General features: G+C 41.6%; 1 pseudogene; it reads right to left on the reverse strand.

Annotated features, from left to right (window-relative positions):
• Positions 1-1,906: 1,906 nt before the first annotated feature.
• On the reverse strand, positions 1,907-6,008 carry LOC110942701 (annotated as a pseudogene).
• Between the last annotated feature and the right edge of the window lie 10,051 nt (positions 6,009-16,059).

Consider the following 16,059-nt stretch of genomic DNA (forward strand, 5'->3'; position numbering starts at 1 on the left):
ACGAAAGTTGCATATAATAAAGTGTTGTGTTAAATTATAAAAGATGCAAAATTTTGGGTTAAAAGTAAAAAATGAGAAAGGGTTAAAATGTAAAAAATGAAATGTTTGGGTTAGAAGTGAAAAATAATTTTCTTTTTTGTAACACTCCATAAACATAAGGTACAAGCCATGAATGCATATAGAAGTTGCTTATTAATATATGGATTAATTTTTTTATGGCCAGTAGTTGCAACCATTACATGTTTGTTTTTGAACACAAATACATCCGAGCTCCATAAAGTGTTAGTTTTGATTTAGTCACTAAAACTTATAAATTTATGTGTGATAAGTTTACCAACAAACGATGATACTGGGTTAGAATAATTTTTTTTTAATGGGAATAAGTAAATATACTATGTTTAACTTTTTATTTATGTACATGAAAAGAGGGTATGGAACATCAATGGTTTTGTCCAAACTCACGTGATCAACAAGACTAACAGATAAAAGGAAAATTAAAATTTTAATTATGGTTAAATTATATTTAAAACCTTTATTAATAGATATGTTAACAAAGACTAAATTATTCTTTTTGATATGGCAAACCTTAAAGGTTGATTACAAATTTTAATGAAGGTTAGGTATGGAACGATTAGGTTATAATGTGTTAATCGAAGACGTGTAGGTTGCCAACGCCATTATAGGATTCGTGTCATCATTCATTTTTTCGTGCGGAAATCACTTGTGGATCAATCTTTGCAGACTGTGAGTAAATTCGACTCTTTTCCTTTTTTTGCCATTAACTCTTTTTGGGGTGTTCTCGTGCTCGATTCAAATTTATTAAGTAAATTGATAACATGCTATTCGATGTGTTTCTATGTCTCACTTGTTGCAAATTTCTACTGTTGTTACTATTATTACTATGTTGTGTTGCTTATGATATTTGTTATGCATCTTGTTGTAATGTACGTCATACTTTCACATTTCTTAAGGCATGTTATAAATACTGTTTTTCAAAAAAATAATATTTTAAAAACGTTTTTAAATAAAAACCGAATCTATTCACTAACATGTTTGTTGACCAAAAACTCTTTTACGCGTGATACAAGTACGCAAGGGTGGGCGGATTTTGAGTTGAAGACACGTAGGACTGCCTTAGTAATAAACCGGATATGTTATGTTTCTTTTATTTATTTGAATTTGTAACTTGTTGTTAATATTTGAATTCTATGTTATGTGTGACAATTAAATATTGATGCTTTAAATACTCTAACTTTTAAATACTTGTTATAAGCTTTGAGCAATCAATCATGCCCCGTACCATTGCGCTGCGGGTCAGGGTGTGACATATCTGATTATTTGTGTGATGTATGTGTAAAGCATTAACTTTGGGTTCTAGGGTTTTGTCAGCTTTGCAAGTTAGGATTTTGGGGTCTAAATAGACAATTAAGCAGATATGGGTTTTTACAGAGGTTTCAAGTGGTGTGGGGTGGATGGTGATGGTGGTGTTGGTGGTGGATGACGACATGTGGATGATGATGGTGGTGGTAATTGAGAGAGAGAGAGAGACAGAGAGAGAGAGAGAGTGTGTGTGGTAAGAATAAGAGTAGTTTTCTTTATTTATATAAAGAGTAAATTACAAGTTTTGTTCTTTATGTTTGTACCAAATTGCAGGCGGTGTCCTTTGCATTTAAATTTGACGAGTTTTGTCCTTAGCGTTTCAAAACCCTGCATGTTATGTCCTTTAGCCCTAACTCAGTCAGATGTTTTTTGTTAAATATGATCATGTGACTTGCACATGAGGGCATGTTTGCCATTTATCTTTCAGGGGCTATTTTGCAATAAATTATTATTCAGGGACTATTGGTAAACCCCTGAAAAAAATAAAAAAATAAAATAAAAACTCTCCCTCCTCTCTCTCTCCTCTCTATCTCATCACTTCTCCCCCATTAAATAACAATAAGATATTTTCAGTATTCAAAATCCCCAACCAACCGACACCATCACTCGTCACTCCACGACACTTATTCACCTTAACTTTCACCAAATTCGGACACCCACCTGCAAACGCTTCCATTCCAAGATAAGATACAGGGCAACTCTTGATGCAAAGCTTCTTCAAAGCTGTGCATTTTCAGCAATGCAGGAAATATCAGCATCCCCAACCGTTTCACTCCCGCATAACGCCAACCGCTCTAGCTTCTGGCAATTTATAGCCAACAACTCTAAACTAACACGAGTACAATCAAATCCAATAAGCACAAACTCTTAAAGATTAACGCAATACTTCGACACGCCAATCAACCATTCATCGTTTATCCTATTCGTTTTCCAACCATCGATATGCAGCTTCCTTAAAAGCTTACCATTCTCAGCAACAGAAACTAAGCCTAAATTCTAACAATCCGGTGTTTTCATAATGTGCAGTATTTCCAAATTTTGACAATGTGACTGCTACAAGCTCAGCATCACTCATCTGCAGCCTTTCCAAATGAACCTCAACTAATCCATCCACATGATCAGAAACCAACTCAAGTAACTTATCCCAATCTCCCGAACACCTAAAGAACTTCAATGTTCTTAAATCTTTTGATCCGGTTATCAACGATCCGAAACACTATGCATTATACAGATCCTTTAAACAAATAAACTTAAGAGACAATGCAACTAAACCTGGTCAGATAGGCTCCACTACACCACCCTTACCAATGCCACGTAACCGCTTAACAGATAATTCTTCTAACAACGAGCAATTATTAATCACAGTGTTGATTCCTTTAGAACCAAAAGCAAATGATCCACACGAAAACCTATTCAAATTATTACAATTCTTAGCAAGAGTTTCCATACCTATATCCGTCAATTGCTGGCACGATCGGACCTTCAGGCGTGTGAGATTCCGGCAACACGGAATCAACTTATTTGATTTGGTTTCCTAATCATGTCTAGAAACAATATTACATGATTTTGAATATTGAAAATATCTTATTGTTATTTAATAGGGGAGAACCGATGAGAGAGAGAGGAGAGAGAGAGAGAAGAGAGTGAGAGGAGGGAGAGTTTTTATATTTCTTTTTTTTATTTTTCAGTGTTTTTACAAATAGCCCCTGAATAATAATTCATTGCAAAATAGCCTCTGAAAGATAAAATGACAAACATGCCTTCCTGTGCAAGTCGCATGACCATATTTAACAAAAAAACTGACTGAGTTAGGGCTAAAGGACATAACGTGCATAATTTTGAAACGTTAAGGACAAAACTCGTCAAAATTGAAGGCAAAGGACACCGCCTGCAATTTGGTACAAACATAAAGGACAAAACTTGTAATTTACTCCTTATATAATATAGTGTTTTACACTATTAGTCCCTGGATATTAAATATTTATACAGTACTCTCTTTAATGGTGAAATGACATATATGCCCTCATGTGCAGGTCACATGACCAGATGTAATTGAAAAATCTAATTGGGTTATGGCTAAAGGACATAAAATGCAGGAATTTAAAACATTAGGTACAAAAGTCACCAATTTTAAAAACAAAGGATAAAGCCTAAAATTAAATATAAAGATAAAAGACAAAGCTTGTAATTCACCCATCTTATCTTATGCTATGAAAAGGATTTAGTGTCAAATTAAAAAGGAACTTACAAATCTAGTTATGAAAAAAAAAAACCACCTTAAACATGAAGATTTAATTAATCGATCGATCACTTTTAAAATTACATTACGTTACACTATAATAATAATACAAGCTAATAAATAAAAATTTTAATATTATACTAATATATATTTTTAATACTTTTATTATTTTAACATCATCATCATCATCATCATCATCATCATCATCATCATCATAATAATAATAATAATAATAATAATAATAATAATAATAATAATAATAATAATAATAATATTTTTTTACTTTTTAAATCGAATACATTTTCATATTTTTCTTAACTGTAATCTTTTCTTTTTTATATTACGGGTTGAGATAAGCTTAGGGTCATCTAGTATTGGTATCGAAAATACCGGTACGATCCAGTTCGGTATCGGTACCTGAAGGTAAAAACCGGCACCAGCCTGATACAGAAAATGTCAAAAGTCGATACCGAATTGATATTGAAAATCTTTTGGTTTAGGAAATTCGGTATCACTATCTGATACCATTTGCTCATCCCTGATCACGGGTACTGTACGCACAACAACGGTATTGTACAACTTTTTTTTGTTGATTTACTTCAACTTTTAATGATATAATTTTTTAGTTTCATGGGAATAGATGAGCTCGGTGCCAACCCATACTGAATCGGTACTGGTACATAAAATACCGGTTACAGCACCGGTATATGAAAGTAAAAACCGGTAACGAACCAGTACCAGCTGGAACGGAAAAAGTTGGTATCGAATTGGTACTTAAGATCTTTCGGTTCGGGAAACTCGGTACCGGTATCCAGTTTACTTATCTCTGACCACGGGTTTCATACGAACAACATCATTACCATACAACTTTTTTGTTGATTTTCTTTCGCTTATCTTTTAGTGTTTTTATTTATATTTTCTTTTTATTCTTGCCAACGATTCCATGCGTAACGCGCTCGTAGTGATTTCAAAACACATGTAAAGATATACTAAATAACAAAAAAAGTTTGCAGCAATGCAGCGACAGTGATAAACAAATTCCACAAATTATTAATTTTTAATTCCGGCAACTATAAACTTCTGATTTTATTATTGTTGGTCCAAAACCCAAATAAAATAGAAGAGCTCATGATAAACTGTAAAAGAGGCACACAATTTTATAGTTTGTTTGCCGCTTTCAAAAATGTTGAGAAAACCCTAATTATCCTCACCAGATTTATTATATTAGTTATTTGTTTTGTATGCTTATACTTGTAGTGATGTCTACACTTACCATATGGTACTTCTGTTTTGTCTAGGCACCTCGCATTACAGTATTTTCAACTGGAGGTTACGGTGGCTTAATGTTTATCTTCTTGTAACAATTTTATATATTTCAGTGTCCTCATTGTCATATATTTCAGTGTCCTCATTGTCATGAAATGATTGTGTGTCCAAGCTAGCTTATGAATGTTAATGCAAATACAAAACTACTTTAACTTTTTATCGTATTCGTACATTTTGTATGATAAGGGTATTTGTATTTGATATTTTATCAAACAATTACATGTAGCTACACCAAATCATACTTGACAGTTACATGCGGTTTAGGCCACAGTAACCTTCTTTAACGTGGAACCGATTCAAGCCAATTTAAAGTTTCCAATGGATGTCTTATTTTGGATGACAAAATAATTCTATAATTAAATGTAATTAAATTTGTTTAGTTGAAAATTACATGGATAGATGATCCCATACTTCAATCGTCATCTGAATAAAAAAAAAAAAAATACAAAATAAAACCAAAATTTTAAACTCTCAACAAATAAAACAGATATTACAAATTGATATGAGAGTAGTATATGAGAGTAGTATGCTACAGAAGGGGCTGTTTGTTTAGCTTTTAATAAGTTTTTGGTAATTCATACATCTTACTAGTTCAACACTTAATAGTTTAGACTGTTTGTTTCACGAGCAGATGTCTGAATGATTTAGGCAATTGTCTCTGAATGATTAAACGTTATACTAAGGTGGTGTTTGTTTTCCTGAAAAGGTCTTCAGGACCTCTTATGTCGGCGCCGCGCAGACCACACGCAGACCTTTGCGTCTGAAGACTGTTTGTTTTCTCGAAGACCTTTCATTAAAAAAGGCTTGCGAGACCTCTTTTGGTGCAGACATGGATCAATATCTTCATAGGTCTGCAGACGTCTTCTCCTCCACAAAACCCTAGCATCTCTTCACCCCTTCTCCTCCACCCCATCTCCTCCAGCCGACCGTCCGCCACCCACTGTCCGCCACCCACCGTCGACCCATGCTGCCTCCGCCGTCTCACCTTCTCCAGCCGGCACCCCCATCTCCTCCACCTAACACATCGTCGACCTCCACCTGCTGCACCGTCGACCTCCACCATCGACCTCCACGTGCTGCACCTCCTCCACCCGACACACCGTCGATTTTAGGTTTGCTACCGTCGATTTCAGGTTTGCTACCGTCAATTTCAGATTTGGTTGTAGTGGGAGAGGATTAGGGTTTTGAGTTGGGGTTTTGTGAGGGGCTGTGGTGGAGATACGATGGTGGGTGGTGGAGATACGGTGGTGGGTTGGGTGGAGAGGTGGTTGTAGGAATTAGGGTTTTGGAAAGGAAGATAGTTTGCAGATGTTGTGGGTTTTAAAAAGATGTGAGATAATCAACCACTCTTTTATTTCACTCTGCAGACATTTGGTCCACCTCTTCTCGTGCAGAGGTTTGTAGATGTGGTCCACAGACTGCAGACCTTTTACATCTGAAAAAACAAACACCACCTAAGTCTGAATGATAGGACCTCTAATCTGAATTGGTCAGACATTTGCCTTTGAACGGTAAGCATTATACTGACTTTTAATGGTTTAGAACTCTTACTGATTCAATACTAAATGATTCAGACCTTTTACTAGTTTTAACACTTAACGATTCAAAAGTTGTCAAAGAGCCCCTAATTCATTCATATTCATAAAGTTATCAAATCAGAACTACGTTATTAAATATTAAGAGACATAACACTTGAATGAAACTTAAAGTATTAGTTAATTATGATTCACACGTTTATTATATGACACTGAACAGTCGAACACAAGAAACAATGAGTGCATATATTATAATTCTCATATTTAGTTAAAGCTTATACACACACATTGAACACATGCGATAGGAGTATATATAAAATATAATACTAAACATTTCTGGCAACTATAAAACAAAAAATATGATTGATATTTAACATTATCAATCATGTTTTTTTTTTTTTTTTTTTTTTTTTTTTTTTTTTAGTATAACATGCAATAGAAGTAAATGTAGATAATAGTAAACATTTCTGGTAACTATAAAACAAAAGATATGATTGATATTTAACATTAATTATCAATCATGTTTTTTTGTTTTTCTAGTATAAATTGTTTCCAACATTTTATAGCAGAAAACAGGGCCGGCCCATGGATCATTTAAGTGAAGCAAAGGCTTTGGACCATCAAAATTAAGGGCTTCTTTACAAAAATATTATATATAAATTTAATTCAATATTAATATTTAATTAGATAACAGATACTTTTTTTTGAACGGCAAATTTGGATCACTGACGGACCATTGGAGTATTATCGTGCCACCAGTGAAACCACCCGATCATATCCATCTCCACTAGGCATAATGCCTATACACCAATTCAGGAGGAAACCTAATAAATATGGGAAAACCCCACCTTGTGGGAATCGAACCTAGGACCAATTAGTCCAAAGTCTTATCCCACCCCCAAGATACCACTAGCCTATAAAGCCATATTAGATAACAGATACTACTAATGCTTATGTCTTGTGGTGGTAAAATACCCCTACTGTCTTCGTAAAAGCTCTGGTTCAAATCCATGGAGCTTAGTCATTTAATTTATATTTTTGTGGTTTTTAAGTGGACAGGGTTTTTTTTTGAATTATTTTTTTCTTTTATTTTATGTTAGAGTTCATCTTTTAAACACATTGACTATTTTGTTAGGCTTTGTGATTATTAACATTGAAATCAAAATCAGAACCAAGGGATGGGAAACAATAGCTACAAACTACAGTAATTTTTGCCCTTTGCCCGTTTAGGTCGGGGGTGTGTGTGTTGTTTGGCCTTTTGCCCGTTTGGGTCGGAGGTGTTTTTTAATAAAGTTTACTTTAAAAAAAAAAAGCTACAAACTACAATTATGTTACTCCTCCTTTTTGTATTTTTGTTAATTGCTTCCTATATTTTTGTCACATCAAAAGTATGAATTTGGTCGTTATAAAATGTTATTTTTTTGAAAAAGAGCCTCAATTTTTATTTCGCTTTAGGCCTTCAAATAGGTTGAGCCGGCCCTGGCAGAAAATCTTTCTCGGTAGATTCTAAAAAGTACATGTGAAACGCAAGGGCGGACCTAAAGTCAACCCAAGGTGGGCGGGCGCACCCCCGGGGGAAAAAAAATTTAGTGCTAAATTCCGTCGAAAATCCCATCCGCACCGCTTGGAATTTTTCGACCGCTACCTTGAAATTTTTCGTCCGCACCCCTTAGGTAAAAAGTGTTATCAATTTATATTTTAAACCCAAATACCCATACCTTTACCCACTTATAATTCCTAACTAGCTAGCCCACTAAGTCTTAGCCCATTAACCAAACCCAACAATGTTTCAAACTATAATAAAATAATTAAAGCCCAAAACCTTTAGAAATTCTCTCCCGCTCTCTCTCTCTTGCGTCCCTGCACTGCCAACGAACATCACCCAGCGACAACAGTCCAGCAGCCAGCAACCACCGTAATCAGCCACCATACCACCGTCGTTTGACACCAAATCTAACCGGAATCCGAACACGGGTAAGTTTCTTTGTTATTTTGATGATTTTGGTTGATATTGTAGGAGAAAAAAAGGGTAATAAAGTTGTTAAATAGGTTTAAAATTTTATGTGTTTTGACGTTGTTTATGGTTGTTTAGATGATTTTTAGGGTGATTATGTTGTTTATATATTTTTAGGGTGATGATGAAACAATGGTTAACCGGGCAGGGTTAACACACTGGTCTCGTCAAGAAGGGTTAATCCCTTCCTCTCGAGGATCGCTGGCTGGGTCACCGGTGGATGATCTCCTGCACAAGGAAACAAGCCGTGACTCGTAACAAGGAGGATGGGGTGGGGGGTGCTCCTTGTTACCACTCTCCGGCGTGAGAATCAGTAGTTTGCTTGGGAAGCAAAGTAAGATAGTAGTAGTAGTGAGAGAGTTGTGAAGAGATACCTCAAACCTGGTTTGGGGTCGGTATTTATAGCCGAGGAGTGAAGGAGGAGATTGATGGATGGGCTGACGACGAGCTGCACCCTTGCAGGTGTGTCAGCCTTGTCGGTTATGGAGGTTACGCCACGTCAGCCCATTGCTCATGTAGCTCTGACAGGGGACTGTCGCTGGTGCCACTTGCATGGTGTGTCAGTCCCACTTGTTGAATGTGCAGGGTGCGGTGCGAGCCGCATCTCTGCATGCGGTAACGTCTGAGGTTACCGCGTCTCCTACTTGTGAGCAAGAAATACGCGAGATGCGGTGTTAGCCGCATCATCGTCTGCGGAGACTATTTGCTCGCTTCCCTTGTCGTGACGAAAATGCTTATAGGGTGCGGTGCCAGCCGCATCGGTATGTTCATCTTCTTCTGTACTTAAGGTAAGCTATTCATCTTCGGACCGATTGGATTCGAAAGATGTGACCGCATGGGTGCGGTATGCTTACTGGTGGGGGTTTGTTTGATGCGGGTAATGGTCGATTTGGGACCATACCCCTTCAAGTCCCCCCAGTCTAGTGTTGCTGCCTTGTGCAAGTTGCACGTGGGAGGAGCACTGGACTTATGGTATAGGAAGGTAGTTTGGCAGTCTGGAGAAAATTCTAGGCCAGATCAGACTGGTAATCTGGTAAAAATCCGGTGATGCCTCTTCTGTACCGGTGAAGGAACTTCGCTTGATGCGAAATTCTCAGCCGTTTTATGTCATCAGGTGGATTGCCACCTGTTGTTGTGTTGAAGGTCTGTTAGGGACCTTCATAGTAATGCTGCACAAACTTCGAACCAACCTTTGAGACGGTGGTTCGAAGGTTTGCACATGTTTCTAACCTCTGGGAGGTAGTACCTTCTTCAAACCATTTGCCAGAATGGTGCATGAAGAAGAAAAGAAAAACTTTAAACCAATCTTTGAGATTGGGATCAAAGGTTTTTGATGCTGTGAGAGCTTTGCTCAAGCTCTATGTTCAGCATCTGGTGATGAGATGACGAACCCTTTTTTGTGGGGTGTTCGTGTTCATCCTGATAGCTCTCAAGTAACCGCATGTTCTTTGCGGTTACCTCGTTGCGTCATTGTTGGCCATGTTTGGTCGAACAATGTGGATCTGTACTATGGGTAAATAAACATGGTCATAGGCAAAGGGATGCCCACCGTTGTTTATTCCATGCGGTCCGTTGGCAGGTAAACAAAGTCATAGGCAGACTTGTTACCGCTGTTCGGACGCTTGCTGGTTGATAAGTGCTTGTTCAGAGCACGTATCTGCGTTCTTTCTGGAGCCACTTTCCTTCGCGCTCCAATACCGAGTTTACAACGAGGTAGCCTCGTTCGGTGATGTGGAGTGAGCTTTGCTCTTCCATAGCAACCACTCTGCGGAAGCTATGGTTATGTCTATAGCTCCTTATGAGTGTCTGCGGTTTTGCAGTCGCATATTCGCTCAAAATGTGCGTGTTGCACGGATGTAGCTCTTGAAGGTTCAGGAGTCAAGGCTGCTGATGTGCGGTCGCGTACGTTCCCTTCCTTCTTTTTGCTGAAGAAGTTGTGCATGCACCCTCTGTGGTTGTGAACCGGACAGGAGGGATTTGAAGCTTGAAGAGAATGAAGGCAATGCGGTTTGCCTGTTCCTGAGATGCGGTTCAGTCCAAAGAACAACACTGGTTCTGAGCATCTGACACACCTGAATGGGTTCGTGTGTGTTACTTCCGCATATTCCACGTGTGCTCATGAGTGATGCGGAAAAGGTAATATATCCCTTTATAGTATAGATAGATATATTTCTACCTATTTTTTAGGGGTATATAAAAAACGACATGCGGTATGGGTTATGGTGCGGTAAACCAGAGAAACCGCATGCCGCTTATTTTTTGGATAATGTAGTCGCTTTTTCTTGCCTACGTGGCTGATCTCACGTGTGAGTTGGTAGAAGTTGGTGAGACGTTTCTGGCATGTGCTGAAATGAAAGGACACTTGCACTGCCCGAGGCATTAAATGCACTGTAGCAAGGAGTGTAAACGTCTTCTTTGTCAGGCGCGTGGGCGGCCACGCGCGCGTGATAACCGTTAGCGAAAACGGCGCTCGACACGTGGTGTCGCGCGATACGCTCTTTTTGAACGTGATGATTTGCTTTCTCCCTCCGCATTAATTGCGATGGGTATATAAGGGGAAACCGTTCGTGGTTTCCCCTCACTTGATCGAAAATTCAAAAAATTTGCCGTTTGAGAGAAACTTGTACTTTGTCTTCTCCGACGTTGTTTCTTGAAATTCCGGTGAGGTTGCTAGTGTTTCTGTTCACCATCTTCCGTTTCTTGAATATTTTTGATGGCTGAACCATCAAATCCACACAATGTGGAGGGTGTGAACCCTGAACAGCCGTTAGTGGCTGAGGAGGAAGATGACGACGATGATGTAGAGGTTGCCGGCGGTGGTTTGCCGGTGTTGAAGTGGTCAAAAAATAGTTTTAAGACTTTGATGACCACGATTCAAATGTCGAAAGACTGGGATTTTACTTATCCCCAGGAGGGGGATACTGGTGCCGATGCCCCGGCCGGTTACATCACCCTGTGGGCTGATTTTTTCTACGACGGTAACCTTCGGTTGCCGGTGACTGTGTTTGTTGCTGAGGTGTTGGAGTATTATCATCTCCACATCTCTCAACTCAGCCCCTTTGGGATGTTCCGGATTAGGAACTTTGAGTATACCTTCCGGGCTCATAATCTGCCCATTACCGTTGAAAACTTCCGGCGTTTCTACCAGTTGACGGTGAACACCGGATTTTTTTCGTTTAACCAACGGTATGGGAGCCTGAAGTTGATGACACCTCCAAAGGGTGTGACCGGCTGGAAGAAGAAGTTCTTCTATGTCAAGGCCTGTGCGGTTTATGCCGCTATGACGTTTAGGAATGTCAATGTTGGCGTTGCTGATGAAGACCTCCCTGTTGCCACCGCCCAAACTGTAGACTGGTTCTCTAGGCTGCGGCCTATTGAACTTAGGAAGTTGGATAACAACCAACTGTGGGTGTTACGGATGATGCTCACCAGGCCGGATAGGAAGGCCAGGCCCATGCTGCGGGAAAAAAGTGGAGGTAAGCCCGCTGTGCTTGATTGTTATCCTTGTTTGTTTTTGCTTTTGTAATAACATGCATGCATGCGTTATTTTAGTTGAGGCGATTGGCTTGTGGAGGATGTTCGAGCCTGACTTTGAGGGCCAGGTGGAGTTGGTTTCGGTTGGGCTGAAGGAGGGCTTCAACCTGGAAATTGTGAAGAATTTCCGCGTACCGTCACGTGCGGTACTAGAGGCGCCTGTGCCGGCCGATGCAAAAGGTATTTATTACGTTGCGTTTGTTGCCCTCGGATTATCTTGCTAACCGGTTATCTTTGGACTCTTTAATTCAGCTGCCCTTGCGGATTTGGGGAAGTTTGAAAAACGTGTCCCTAAGAAGCAGGTGGAGAAGAAACCGGTGAAGAAAACCACGCGAGGTCGTGGTAAGGGGAATGCTGAAGGCTCAGTTGCCCCTTCTTCTGTGTCGGGAGCCGCAGGTACCTATCGATCTTGTCTTCGTCGATATACCGATTACGTGGTAGTATCTAACACCCTTGAGGGTTTGGGTGTTATAGGTCGTGGTGCGGCTGCGGGAGGGACTGCTGCGGGTCCTCCCGTTATTGGTGAAAAAAGAGAACCAGAGCGGAAAGCTGCTGGTGGTGGTGAACCCAAACGTCGGAGGCTGCAAACCAAAAGATCTGCTCCGGCGCCGAAGCAGCCTGCGGTTGTTGTGGGTAAGTGTAGTATAGCTTGTCTTTAAGTATTTGTGTAATCTTGTATTGATAGCTTTTTGACTTTGTTTTTGCAGAGCCTCAAGGTGGAGATTTCTCTGTGTTTGATGCTCCCGGGTCACCCCCGCGTGCCACTGATGCGGGTACGTCTGAAGTGCCGTCGACACCCCCTGCTAAGGTGGCTTTTGAGTCGACGGTGCGGACCGCAGAGGAAGTGGCGACCCAGATTCATGATACCGTGGATTCGTCCAACAACCTTATTACTCCCCCTGACGGGGATAATTTGGATCTGCGGTTTTCTGATGCTGGAAAAGGGAAGTCTGATGCGGAGGCGCAGAAGACTGATACTGAGCCGTAGAGCTCTGTGGCTGGTGCGAAGGTTATCGGTGCTGGTGCCGGTGGTGCGGGGTATGATAGGCTTCCAATTCAGCCTGGGGAGACTGAGTTGGAGTATTACTACCGCACCTACTCCCAGGGTCGCAGTACTGTTTACCATCGACCCCCCTGGACTGTTTTGCAGGGGGATGATATCTCCAATGACCCTGCGGCATGCAAGGAGATTTTGGGCGGTCTGGGGACCCCCTTTGAAGTTGAGCGGGCCCGTGCCGCACCTCGGGAGCTGCGTATAAACCAGCTCTCGACAATGCTGGTAGTGACTTCCATTGTGGCGAATGCCATTTTGGAAGATTACAAAGTGCTGGGCCGCCGAGAGGAAGAGGCCGTTCGTATGCGGGCGGAGGCGGAAAAGCTGGTCCAAGCTGCCCGTGCGGGTGCGGAGCAGCTGGAGAAAGATAAAGCTGCTTTTGAGAAGCAGAAACAGACTTCTGAGTGGGCTACCGCTGCCCAACTGAAACAGGTGCGTACCCTTGCTAAACTTCTTGCTGATGAGCGCAAGAGTTGGGACGAAAAATTATCCAATGAGCGCAAGAAGTGGAATGAATCTTGGGCTAAGCAGAATAACATTCTGTTTCATACTCGGCAGGAGTTAGCAAATGCCAAGGCGGCAAATGTTGCCTTGGGCAGCGAGAAAGCTGCGGCTGAGGCCATATCGGCTAAAGCGGTGCAGGCGAAAGCCGAGGTCTTGAAAGCGCTCGAAGAGGCGAAAGAAGTCGGGGCTCGTGCTGCCAAGGCCCTCGAGGAGGCCGAAGGGAAAGAGCGCCGGGCTTCTAAAGCTCTTGAAGAGGCGAATGCGGAGCGCCGTCGTTTAGACAAGGTCGTTACCAGCTTGCAGGTATGTTTCTTTAACTTTGCTTGATATTGCCTTTCTGGTTCGTAAATGGTTACCGTGTGAACCGTTTGCTATTTTTGACAGGCTGAGGTTCAGGCCCGGGAGGTCGCGGTTACAGACCTTACTGCCCGCGTGTCTGCTGCGGAGAAACGTGCTGACTCCGCCGTTGAGGCCAAGGATGCCTTGGTGTCCTCTTTTAATCAGCTGGAGGCTGACCGTGAGTGGATGCGGGCTCACGGTATCGGGCGCGTAAGTATCCCTTTGCTTTAGTTTTGTTTAGACTAATACTTGAGACTTATGATCCTTGAATTGCAGATTGTTGAGGCTATTATGAATGCCCCTGAGACTGCGGCTGGTTTGGACCTGGTGCGGGACCGCGCTCGTGATGCTGGTTTTAAGGCAGGGTACAACCGCTGCATTGGTCATCTGAATGTGATGACTAAGGGCGGTCATACAGATGAGCGATCGGGGTTCCATGGCGTGGACACCGAGTCGCGCCTGAAAGCAGCCGAGGCCTCCTTTTATGATACGCCCCTTGCCTGCATAGAGGAATTGGACAGTTGTTTGGAGGCCGCGGACTATGTTGACCGCTTGCGGATGTTGTATCCGGATGTGGAAGAGGACGACCCTGCTGGTGCTACCGGAGATGATGCGGGGACCAGTGGTACAAAGTAGGGTTTAGGTTGGCCGGTGTGCCCCCTTTTTGTTTTCCTTTTGTATAGAATAGGAAACCTTATGTAAATCCGTGTAAGCATCACGTTGGTGCATGAATTTTTTGAATATAAGGTGTTTTGCTCCATTATACAAGTATTGTCAGTTCTTGCATGTTTGAAACGTATGTATGCGGGTCTCTACCCATTGTGAATGGGGTCAAGTATACTCTATACTATTGTAGTATGAGCATGCGTCAATTCCATTGGTTGCCTTTTTGGGCTCAGGAATTGTAGTAGGTAAGAAATGTGTCTATCCGGTTGGATAACACTTAAGTCTTTTTTGCCTTGTGTTGGCCTATTACAATAGTTGCGTGTGGTTACCACTTTGTATGGGTATCGTGAATGAAGATTTTGCCAATCTGTTTTTGGGATACCGCATAGTGGAAACACGCATTTGTAATAGCAGTAAACAAACAATAATGTATAAAACGACTTGTTTATTTATTTGCGAATGGCCTGCGGCCCGATAGGTTACATGGGAAACGTAAGAACATGGCTTACATGTAACAGCGTCGAAGCTGTTGTGCGTTCCATGTTCTGGCGATAGGCTCGCCCTCTAGTGTTTGTAACCTGTACGCGCCCTTCCCTAAGACCTTGCTGATGAGGTAGGGTCCTTCCCACTTGGGGGCAAGTTTTCCTGGGCGTTCGGCATTAGATGCCTCATTATCACGTAGGACGTAGTCCCCTGGATTGAAAGTACAGACGCGGACTCGCGCGTTGTAGTACTTTTCAAGTTTGGATTTATATTTGGCCTCGTTGATGGCGGCGTTCTCTCGCCTTTCTTCCAAGAGGTCCAAATCAATCCTGCGCTCCTTGTTGTTGTCTAGCTTTTCGATAGCCAACATTCTAGGAGATGGGAGACCCATTACCGCGGGGATCACCGCTTCAGATCCGTAGACGAGGCTGAAAGATGTTTCCCCATTGCTTGTTTTTGGGCTTGTGCGGTGAGCCCATAAGATGCTTGGGAGTTCATCGACCCAGCCACGTCTGGCTGTTCCCAACCGTGCCTTGATTCCTTCGACTAGGCCTTTATTGATACTCTCAACTTGGCCGTTCCCTTGCGGGTGTGCGACTGATGAGAATATGTGCTTGATGTTCAGTTCTTCTAGCCATTTTTGGAATTCGTCAGCAGCGAAGTTGGTGCCGTTGTCGGTAACAATGTACATTGGTAAACCGAAACGGCAGATGATGTGTTCCCAAATGAACTTTCTTGTTATCATAGCAGTGGTTGAAGCGAGCGGTTTCGCCTCTACCCATTTTGTGAAGTAATCAACCGCCACTATGATGAATTTAACCGCACCTGGTGCGTCGGGGAATGGTCCCACTACGTCGATTGCCCATTTTTGAAAGGGCCATGCGGTAGTGACGGGGACCAGATTGTTCTTTGGCCGCAAAGTTTTTGGAGCATGGCGTTGGCAGTCCATGCATTTGCGTAATTCTTTGACGGCGTCCAGGTGCAT

The sequence above is a fragment of the Helianthus annuus genome, chromosome 2 (genome assembly GCF_002127325.2).
Source record: "Helianthus annuus cultivar XRQ/B chromosome 2, HanXRQr2.0-SUNRISE, whole genome shotgun sequence".
Taxonomy (NCBI): domain Eukaryota; kingdom Viridiplantae; phylum Streptophyta; class Magnoliopsida; order Asterales; family Asteraceae; genus Helianthus; species Helianthus annuus.